The following is a 12,292-nucleotide window of genomic DNA, read 5'->3' as shown; positions in this document are numbered from 1 at the left end:
GGAGGGCAATCTGCTTCACTCAGCCTACCAATTCAAATGTGAATCTCATTCAGAAACACCCTCACAGACACACCCAGAATAATGTTTAACCAAATATCTGGGCATACGGCCCAGTCAAGTTGACACATAAAATTAACCATCACAACAAGTCATTTTAAGTGAGAATTACACATAGCAAAAAATAATAGACTCAAACCTTCAAAAACTTTGGATATTGGAATTATGGTGTACATAATATAAAATAAGGATATTTCATATGCTTAAAGAAATAAAAGTTAGTTATCAGTGGTATATATATGGAATGAGATTATTTTATTTTTTTATTATCATTAATTTTTAAAACTCACCACCTCTGCTTTATTGCTAAGCACTTCAGACACACATGGACTCTGCCTTACCACCAGGCCCCTGGACTGATGTTGATTTACACTCAGGTTCGCCAGCCAGGTCAATCGATGGTCTTGGAGGGAGAAGTAGATCTGGAGGTTTGGACTTTCCCAATGGAACTGGGGAGGAGGGGAAGAAACATGTGGAATGCTGAGGACCAAGGTGGAGCTCAGGCTGAGGCTGGACCCAGGGCTAGGCTGACCTGCTGGTTTGGGTCACCTCCTCAGCCCCACTCGGTGCCCGGTTCCTCCCCAGACCATGCTGCATGAAACCTGAAAGAAGGAATATTTCAACCTTGTACTTGATCCTGAAAAGAGGAATGAGACTATTTTAAATGACTACGAAAATTTGAAAAACAATAAGATAGTACTTCTATAAATGATGAATATAATCTTCAAAACAAACTAGCAATCCAATGGACAGATTAAACAGCAGAATAACATAGCTACAGAGAAAACTCATGGGCTGGAAATATATCTGAGGAACTTATGGAAAATGCAACACAGAGAAACAAAGTGATAGAAAATGGGAAACAGAGCTTAAGAGATATAGAAGATGGAACAAGGACTTGAATAGGTCTAAATGGAAAATTTCCAGAATTGATGAAAGACAAAATCTTCAGATCCTGGAAGCTCCCCCAATCCATGCGTGATAAGTAAAAAGAAATCTACACCCCAAAATTTCCAGAATTGATGAAAGGCAAAATCATCAGATCCTGGAAGCTCCCCCAATCCATGTGTGATAAGTAAAAAGAAATCTACAGCCAACACCTACAGTAGCGAAACTGCTAATCACTGGAGAGAAGAAGAACTATAAAGTAGACAGACACCTAACTTCTTTTTTTTTTTTTCCACACACACACACTGTATTTAATTTTTACAAGAGATAAATAGACTGACACCAAGCATTGTAAATGGATGACCACAACAAAAGCAACAATGATTGCAATTACCAAACACGAAACACACTCATGCTATGTCATAATATTGACATTCAGTCCAGTAATCCTCCACTGTAACAGCTCCTTTACTTTGCAGTGAAAATTGATTTGTATATTCTATGCCTCTGAGTCTTTGTGGGATTTTTTTTAATTCAAACAGAAAGTCACAAAAATTATAATCATCCTCATCAGTTCACTCAGTCCCATGTAATTAATTTTTTTTTTCATCTTGATCTTTTGTTAGCACTTTTATGAGTTCATCAGTTTTTCATTAGAGTTCTGAAAATGCTTATTCATTCAGTTCAGCAGTACAGTCAGTTACCAGAAACCTGTACTTGTCAGAGTCTTTTCCATGAATTCCTTGAAGATGAAACTCTTTTATAGGAACATATTTGCAAAAGCATCACAGTACACCCAGAACTGTCTGTAAATGACAAAAGACTTAAAAATGACCACAGTTAAAGATTTGATGAAAGTTCATAATAATGCAATTGACAAGGAAATTTAGTTATTTCTGAGATATACATTTTAAAGTAATAACTAGAATTATGACTTATAACATTACACCAGAACACATAAGATTTTTAGAAATTTCATGTAATGTTTGAAACATTTATATTAACATATTTCCATACAAATAACCCAATGAAAGTTTAGTATTAGTTGTTTTTTTTATACTGCATGTTCTTATTAGTCATCAATTTTATACACATCAGTGTATACATGTCAATCCCAATTGCCCAATTCAGCACACCACCATCCCCACCCCACTGCAGTTTTCCCCCCTTGGTGTCCATATGTCTGTTCTCTACATCTGTGTCTCAACTTCTACCCTGCAAACCGGCTCATCTGTACCATTTTTCTAGGTTCCACATGATGCATTAATATACAATATTTGTTTTTCTCTTTCTGACTTACTTCACTCTGTATGACAGTCTCTAGATCTATCCACGTCTCAGCAAATGACTCAATTTCGTTCCTTTTTATGGCTGAGTAATATTCCATTGTATATATGTACCACAACTTCTTTAACCATTCGTCTGTCGATGGGCATTTAGGTTGCTTCCATGACCTGGCTATTGTAAATAGTGCTGCAATGAACATTGGGGTGCATGTCAGACAGCTAACTTCTTAATATCAATAATTGAAGCCAGAGGACAGTGGAATAACATCTCAACGTGCAAAGAGAAAATAACTGTTAAGCTTGAATATGTTTCAGATACATTTTCAGATAAAAATTCAAAACATTTACAACAGACCCTCACATAAGGAAATTCTAAAAGATGTTCTTCAAGGACAAGGAAAATAATCCCAGAAGGCAAGAATAAGATTCAAGTAGGAATAGTGACCAAAGAAATATGTGAACATGGAGATAAATTAAATAAGCATCAGTGGTATAAAATAATTGTAAGAATGTCTAATTTGTTGGGTTAGGAAAATAAACAAGATAAAAACAAAGAACGAGGAAACAATAACAAAGGAATTGGTAAGGAATGATCAGAGTTAAAAAAAAAGGTCTATTACTTGCAGGAACACAAATGTTTGAGTAGCTTTTAACTTGGTTAAATTAAATGTGCGTGTTAAATGTGGAACAATTAGTGGGGAAAGCCTTCTATAAAACCAAGAAAGGAGAGGAAAAGAAATGAAATAAGAAAGGCAGGACAAACAGTAGGATGGGTAGGTTCAGCAGGTAGAGACAGGTGTAAGGTGGCAGGAAGGGTGCTCCTGGCAGAGGATACAGGGCAGGACGAGGGAGGACCACATGGTGGAAGCATCACTGGGAACGCATATGATTCACCTGAAGTAGCCTATGTTTCGTGGACACAAAACTCTGAACAGGAAGCTGGCAGATGCGCCCAGCTGGGGCCCAAATTCATGTGCTCATTTTTAGAACTCTTGGAGCCAGGACTTTTTAAACCCAATTTGCAAGAACACCTTATCTTTCTGCATCATGTGGACAACCAGGCATTTTTCATCCACACTGAATCTCTCTCCTGACCTTGGCCCAGCAGAGAAGAACAAGCAACATTACTGAGGGCAATCTGATTCTGACCAGAAGGAAGGGAGGCCCTAGGGCTGCACCCCCCGCCATGTGACATAGGGGAAAGTTTAATGCCAACTGATACTTAGTGAGCACTTCCTAATTGTACTAAACACTTGACATGGGATTCCCCCCTCAAGTCTCACAACAGCCCAACTAAATAGGCACCAACCTTAACACATCGTTGCAGACGAGAAAACTGAGGTTAGAGAGGTAGTTTGCTCAAGTTCCCACAGCTAAGAGTAGTAGGGCTGGGCTCTGAACTCAGGTCTGTCTGACCCAAGACCCTGCCTCTAACCACAGGCAATTCAGCCTTGCTGGGGGTGGTGGCGGGGTGGGGGGGGGGAGTTTTCACTAGACAACAATAAAGACTTGGGCTGAAACATAGCACCTCTGCCAGGAAAGGCTCTGGCTCCGTGGGACTCTGAACTTTGGACCAGCCCTGCCCCCAGCCCAAGTCAAGCCTACTGCTTAGTCTCAAGTCCTGAGACTCCTGAGTCCTGACCACAGTCTTCAAACCAGCCACAGCCAACCCTTGTCTTTCCTGAGGTCCAGCGTTCTCTACCACAGTCTAAATATTCAGCCCCTTAATATACATGCCATTAGCGCTAATCACTTAGCCATTCATTCAAACAACTTTATCCTGTGTTCTAGGTGCTGGGGACACACAACTCTGAACAAAACAAACAGATGTTCCTGTTCTTATAATACTCACATTTTAGTGGGAGAGTCTCATAATAAACAGTAGACATAATAAATAAGTGAATTATATGGAGAAAAGACACAGAGCTGAGCAAGGGAGGTTAGGAGTGCCAGGAAGGGGTTATAATTTTAAATAGGGTAATATCTTAGCCTGCCCCCACCCCCCAAATAGAGCCTTTGCTTGCAGGTAGGTTATTTGGGAATGTGATCCCAGGGAGCAGAGAGAGGAACAAGAAGCAGTGAAATAGGAAAAGAAGGAAAGTCAGTAAAAGGATGCACCACTGAGTTGGTCACACTATGCGCAACTAGTGTTCCATCTCAGACTTATGAGATGGTCCTCAGAAATGTCCACCCCACATGTGGCCTCCATTCCTGTCACCCACTGCAGCAGCACCGGTGTGGCCAAAGGAGAGACGCTGGAAACACCTGCAGGAAAAGACATCATGCCCCCTTGCTTGCTTGTTGGAGGTCTCCCTGTGTACACCTTCTCTGCTGGGCATTAACATAAGACATCAAGAACTGCATGCTTTGTGCTCACTCCCACAGACCCGTCCCTATTCATCTACCCCAATATCCTTATCTCTGACTTTCCAGTCATGCTCCTTCCAGGTTGCTGCCCAGGAGTCCAGGTATATCCACACCTCCGGCCACTTTTCCTTCCATGGGCAGTGGATGACCAACTGTACTCTCACATCTCTGCCTGCTGGGAGCATTTCCCTTCATCGTTATCCTTTAGGACCACCTCTAAGTGAGGTTTTAAGGCAGCTTCTGTCCATTTCAAGTTAGTAACAACCATTGTGCTGTCCCATTTGTGAACCAGGCCTGAGGTTTGCCTCCAACAAGGCCAGCTCCCTTGAGGCCAGAGGTATGAGTTAAAAGAGAAACATGGAGACAACAGAGGTGGGACCTTCTGTTCATGTAACTAACTTGAACCTTCTGGGCCTCTTTGGGCCTGAAGCTGTTGTAAAGTGAATCACTGCTACCCTCTCCCTAGATCTTACAACCTGGTGTGTATGATAATACCCAGATCATGACGGGCCCTCAGGTTGCCTGGTCATCGGCGACCCATCATCAGGCACAATTTCTACCAGGGCCCGGTAACATACCAGGAGATGGTTTTCAAATGACAAGTGGTTCTCTGTGACAGGAGTCATGGCTTTGCTCCAGGACCCTAAAGGTTTGTGCTGCAAATTCTCCTCCATTAGAGCCTTCCAGAGACTTCACACAGCATCCTTAGCCACCTTGGTGTCTCCGGCATGATTAAACTGTATGGGTCTTAGGGACAGAATGGCACAATGGCTTGCACCACTGCCTGGACCTGCTACAAGAACATTCTCTTGCTCTGAACCCCACTCAGCATGAGCAGCTCCCCAAGTCACGTGAGAAGTAGTCAGAACAGAATCCCCAAAGGTGATATATGTTCCAAAATCCAGAGAGGTCCACCGTGTACTGTGCTGTTCTTAGTGGTAGGGTATGTAAGGTGCAAAGCTTGTTCTTTACCCTAGAGGCAATGCCCCAGCGCACCCCAGACCTTTGGATCCCCCAAATCTTTCTCAATTTGGCACCCACCTAAATCTTTGTGTGGTTTATCTGCCATCGCTCAGCACAAATAGGGCAGCAGCTCTCAACCTCTTTTGGTCTCAAGATCTCTTGATATTCTTAAAAACTATCAAGCACGCCAAAGACCTTTTGTTTATGTGGATTATATCTGTCCACATTGACCATATTAGAAATTAAACTGAGAAATTTAAAATATTTATGTAATTTGCTCAAAAATAGCAACAATACTGAAAAAGAATACATATATGTATAACTAAATCACTTTGCTGTACACTTGAAACTAACACAACATTGTAAATTAACTACACCTCAATAAAAAGGTAAATAAATAGCAACAATAAACTCATTACATATCAACATAAGTAACACTTTTTATGAAAACATTAATATATATTCCAAACCCAAAAAAAATTATTGGGAAGGGTAACATTGTATTGCATGTTTACCAATCTCTCTAATGTCTGGCTTTATAGAAAACACTTGGTTTCTCATATCTGCTTCTTCATTCAATCTGCTGAGATATATTGTTTTGGTTGAAGTATATGGAAAAAATGTGGCCTCATGATATGTAGTTGGAAAAAGAAGGAATATTTTAATTATCTTTTTAGGTAATTTTAGATAGTCTTCTCTGACACTACTACAAAACTTAAGTGATAATTTCTAAAGGTTAGTTGCAATATGGAATCTGAAATCATATCAATGAACTTTAATGCACTGTTAAATTAAAATCCATTGGTCTATCTTGCACTTGAATGGATCTTTTATCCATGCGTGATTTTGAAATAACACGCATCGCTCATTCTGGAACATACTGGTTCACAGAATTATGTAGATCTTCCAAATGTTGACATATTTCATTACACAATGTAAAAAAAAATCACATTCATTAATATCATCTCTGATCCCATCAGGAAACTTTAAGTATTGGGAGGCTGTCTAGATCATGGAGGCTACTACAAGTTTTCTAAAATTCCAATTTTCACTTAAAAGCTCCAATTTCATCATTGGCAACAAATACTGTCAGTTGATTTCTCTGAAGTGACAAGCTTACTTCATTGATTTTCAAAAACTTGTCTGCCAGTCCTTAAGTCTGAATTACCATAGTAGCAAGTAAATATGGCGTTCCATGAAAAAATTTTAAAAAGCTAGTTCAGCTGGCAAAGCAAACAATAGCACAACTGCTCTTCCCAGAGGCAACCACTATACTGCAATATTCAGCAGAAAGAAGTGTTTTATACATTATTATGCTATTATACTGCTCATTTTGTCATGTAGAATATTAAAAATTTGTGTACATTAGAATTGTGATTTAATCATATTAATCATTTTAATTGCTTCCTTAAGGACATTCTTAAGTAAAGTTAGCAATTTTTTTTTTATTTTTTAACTCTGGGTGCATGGGGGTGAAGAATTCAATGGCTACTAGTAAAATTTAACGCCCCCCCTCTGATTCATGCTAAGACACCAGCAGTTTTACCCATCACTGCTTTTGTACCAGGCAAATTATGTCAGTAAAAAGGCAAATTGTGTCTTCATACTTTAAAATTTTAATTTAATTTTTATTTTATATTAGAGTATAGTTGATTTACAATGTTGTGTTAGTTTCAGGTGTATAGCAAAGAGATTCAGTTATACATATACATATATCCACACTTTTTCAGATTCTTTTCCCATATAAGTTATTACAGAATATTGAGTAGAGTTCCCTGTGCTATACAGTAGGTCCTTGTTGGTTATCTCAAAATTACTTTCTTTATGAGAATAGTTTTGACCTCATAGATTCCTGAAAGGGTCTCAGGGACCCATTAGGGTTCCATGGACCTCACTTTGAGAACTGCTGGTTCAGTGGGAAGGGCTATGGTACTTAGAGTTGAAACCCAGCATCTTGAATATCCTGGTTCTTCACCCAAGCATTGCCAGCGACATGTAAGCCCTCTCGGAGGAGCAGCCTTGTGGAGATTTGACAACAGGGACATGCTGCCCAGTTGTCTTTCCTCTCCCACGGGCAGGATTTCAAGTCCACTCCCCCTCCTGATCACTCCCCACTGAAATTTTAATGTGGTACCCGCTGAACCCAATACTCCGTATTGGGTCTGATCAGCCTGGAGTTGAGCAGAATGATACCCCCGATACCAAATTTGAATTTTGTGAACAATCAAAGCCTGAGAAGCACAGTAGAGGAAAGCTGAAAATTAAGAAAAGAAAAAAAATCACTATAATCTCATCACCTTGACAACCACTGTTAGGTTGTGGCCAAGGGTGACCTCAGACAATGTTGATTCATCCTGAATTTACCATTGATGAAAATCCCTAAGGCTTTTTTTGTCCTACTAGTGCTAAGCCACGTCACCCTGGCCCTTTCTAGCTGGGTCTGGGGCCCCAAGAAGAGGGCCTGACGTTCAAATCTGTATACTTCATCCATATAGAGCTGCCCTGTAGACATCTTTTGGTGTCTGGAGTCCACTGGCTAAAGTTTTTACAGCTCTGTGTGATCTGCAGATGGGGTCCCCATCATCCACGTCAACAGCCTCTTTCATAAATTCTCCTATGGAAATGTGAATCTTGGATTATAACGTTTAATGGTGAAACCACACTCACTGATGACATATCTCTTCTACATTTATTTCCTGCGGCTGATGTAATAAATTACCAAGGATTTGGTGACTTAAACCATAGAAAATTATTTTCTCACAGTTCTGGAGGCCAGAAATCTGACATCGAGGTGTCTGCAGGGCTGCAGAGGCTCTTTGGGAGAATCTGTCCCTTGCCTTTTCCACCTTCTTGTGACAACGGGAGTTCCTTGGCATTTCTTGCTTGTTGCAGCATCACACCAATCTCTGCCTCTGTCTTCTCAGTGCCTTCTCCTCTGTATGGGTCTGTCTAATCTCCCTCTACCTGTCTTCCTTTCTCTCTTTTTTTTTTTTTTTTTAAGTAAATTTATTTATTTATTTTTATTTTTGGCTGCTTTGGGTCTTTGTTGCTGCGTGCGGGCTTTTCTCTAGTTGCGGCGAGTGGGGGCTACTCTTCGTTGCAGTGCGCGGGCTTCTCATTGGGTGGTTTCTCTTGTTGCAGAGCACGAGCTCCAGGCGCCTGGGCTTCAGGAGTTGTGGCACTCGGGCTCAGTAGTTGTGGTGCATGGGTTTAGTCACTCCGCGGCATGTAGGATCTTCCCAGACCAGGGCTCGAACCCGTGTCCCCTGCATTGGCAGGCGGATTCTTAACCACTGCGCCACCAGGGAAGCCCTCTCTCCCTTTATAAATTGACCCTCTTCACCCATTTCCCCACTCCCCATCCCCTGCCTCTGGCAACCATCAGTCTAGTCTCGGTTTCTATGAATTCATTTTTTTTAGATTCCACATATATGTGAAATCATACAGTATTTGCCTTTCTCTGTCTGACTTATTTCACTTAGCATAATGCCCTCAAGGTCCATCCATGTTGCTGCAAATGGCAGCATTTCCTTCTTTTTTATGGCTGACTAATACTCCACTGTGTATATATACCACATTTTCTTTATCCATTCACCCATCAGTGAACATTTATGTTGCTTTCATGTCTTGAATAATGTTTCAGTGAACATGGGGGTGCAGATATCTCTTCAGGATAGTTATTGCATTTCCTTCAGATAGACACCCAGAAGTGGAATTGCTGGATCATCTGATAGTTCTATTTTTTCCTTTTCTGAGAATCCTCCATACTGCTCTCCATACTGGCTGTACCAATTTACATTCCCACCAACAGTGCATGAGGGCTCCCTTTCTCCACAGCCTCACAAAGACTTGTTATCTCTTGTCTTTGCCTTTCTCTTATAAAGATACTTGTGATGGCATTTAGGACCCAAAAAGATAATCCAGGATAAGCTCCTCCTCTGAAGATTTTTAATTTAATCACATCCTTTGCCCTATCAGATAATATTCACAGGTTCCAGGGATTAGGATGTGGACATATCTTTTGGGGGGCCACCATTCAGCCCACGATACCCTCTCACAGCAGACATTTATGGCCGTAGTTCTCAACCAGGGATGATTTTACCCCCCAGGGACATTTTGCTAGTGTCTGGAGACATTTTTGTTATCACACGGAGGTGGAGGGATGCAGCTAGCATTTTGTTAATAGAAGCCAAGGATATTGCTAAATACCCTACAATGCACAGGACAGACCTATAACAAAGAATTAGCCGGTCTGAAGTGTCAATAGTGTTGAGGTTGAGAAATTCTGATTTATAATAAATTATTATTATTATATTATACTCTCTCTAAGAAACCTCCACTGTCATCTCCATCTCTTTATCCGACTTTCTCATTATAGCCTTTATTACATGTGACACTAAATACATCTTATTCTCTTTTATTTTATTCTCTTCTCTTCTATTCATTTGTTTGTCTCCCCCAACATGTCAACTCAATGAAGACAAAGATTTGTGTTCGTTTTGTTCACTGTTGTGTCCTCAGCCCCTTGAATAGCACTCAGCACATAGTAAGCAATCTCGAAACATGTATTAATTAATTTATTAGTTAAATAAAGTGCAGGTATTTCCTTTACAGTACACCAGCCACAGTGCTGGGTTTTCTCATTTTGATGCTCACAAAAACCCCCGTAAGATAAGGAGTATTATTCTCCCCCATTTTTCAGATAAAGAAACTGAAGAGGTTAAGTAGCTTACTGAAGATCACACAGTTCTTAAGAGGTCAAGACAGAGCCTTTTCTCAGGTGTCCAACCCCAGGGTATATTCCCTTGTGGAGGTAGGGTGTCAGGCTCTGGAATACAGAGATGAAGAAGACACAATCCCTGTCCCCAGAAGTCTCTAGGCCAGTGGGAGAAACAGACAAGTAAGCAGACAACTATGACATGAGTCATGCAGGGGGCTCTGAGGGCTAATACAACCTTGGGAAATCAGGGGAGACTTCTCGGAAGAGGTGACATCTCAGTCAAGTCCTGAGGGACCAGGATTCATTAGTCATGGGAGGTTCTAGGCTGGGGAGGCTGGGGCAGCATGTGCCAATTTCTAGATGAGAGACAGGACTGGAAGCTGAAAGCAGAGTTGGGGCAGGGGCCATGGAGAGGGAGCTGTGAGGGATGAGACTCAGGAGTTGGCAGGGGATGGGAGGAGCCCTTGCAGGGTTTCGAGCACACCAACTGCAATGCTGACCACGAACTAGAAGGTGCCGCTGCAGTGGTCCAGGCAGGGAAGGACGCAGCCTGAATGGGCCAAGTGCCACGGGACAGAGAGAGGTGGGTGGAGACGAGACAGGGTTGTCTGGCAAAATCATTGGGACTTGGGGGCAGGACCCTTGGAAATTCTGAAAGAGGGGCAGGCTTGCTGGCCCATCAGTTTTGTAAAAGGTTGAGAATGGACATTTAGTAAAAGGAAATAATATGTAATACCTATCATCTGCCACGTGTTGCCGCCCCACCCAAACCCCAATCCATGGATGTTCACACTCACGGGTGCTAAGGGGACAGGAAGACAATGCGAGAACGCATCCTCTACTGCCACCTGCCCCCTGGGGGCCACGGCCTTCCACAGGCCAGTCCGCATCCATGCCAGACCTTCAGCCCTGGAAATGTCTTGCTTTCACTCATCGCCTTGGAAAGGCGTCCACTCTGTTCCATTCCTTTAAAGGCCCCTGGTTCTCCTGGTGGTCATGGGAACGGAATAAACCAGCAGTTCTCAACCTCGTCCTACAACAACCCAACTAGGAACTAGGGTCTTCCGTGTGCTGCTACCCACCTCGTGGAGAACGTGAGTCCTGCACAGACGTGTCAGCTGCAGGTTACATGCCATTCCTGGTGCGCCTGCTACACCCCAGGACGTGTTGGGATTGGCCACCCCTGGCATAGGAAGCTGCTGTGGGTGGACACCTGCACAGCCCTCCAGGAACTGCCCCGGGCTGTCGCTGTCCTTCCCTCCACTCTGCCCCTCCTCACTCCACCGCTGCTATGTTTTCATCCAGCTCTGTTTTTGATTCCTACCTATCCTCTAACCCAGGATCCCCTACCGGTACAGGAAATAGGTTGTCCCGGTATAAGAAAAACCCAAATTGTCCTGCACGTGTGTGGCAGGCCTTGGGTGGGCCTGGGAGACAAACTTGGCTCCACTTCAGGGGCTGCATCCTGGTCATCCTTACAGAGTTGCAGTGAGGCTGTGCATATATGATGCTTACCGGGGTCTGTATCACCTGCGGGTGATGTAGCAGGACAGCACTGGGGTGTTGCTAAAAAACTGTACCTGCAAACTAGAAGTTAGATCTAGGTGTCATCGCTTCCTTTTTTCAACCACATAAAGTAACTGTGCTGGGTTTTAGAAGGTGGGGCTGGAGGGCTAAAAGTTTAGGCAAACCCCACTTTGGGACTTCCCACAACCTGGCGTCTCTCACCTGGCCTGGCAGAGGCTGTCAGGAGGACGTGGGTGAAGCCACTGCCACCAAACATCCCCAGCTTGCAGACAGTGCCGTCCTTGCCTTTCTCACATTCACCAGTAGCTGCCGCTCGGTGTGTATGTGAAAAGGCTCCCAGCCTCTGACTGAGACATCTGCAGAGCCACTTCAGTGATTCAGTGATGGCCTCTCTAGACCAGGGTGGCGGGGCTGACACTTGGCTCCACGTGAGCCTGCAGGCCCAGAGTTGCAGACCATCCCCAATTTCCAGAGCAGCCAGAAA

The sequence above is a fragment of the Balaenoptera physalus genome (genome assembly GCF_965194825.1).
Source record: "Balaenoptera physalus genome assembly, chromosome: 10".
Taxonomy (NCBI): Eukaryota; Metazoa; Chordata; class Mammalia; order Artiodactyla; family Balaenopteridae; genus Balaenoptera; species Balaenoptera physalus.
Note: the sequence above shows the minus strand (reverse complement) of the source record.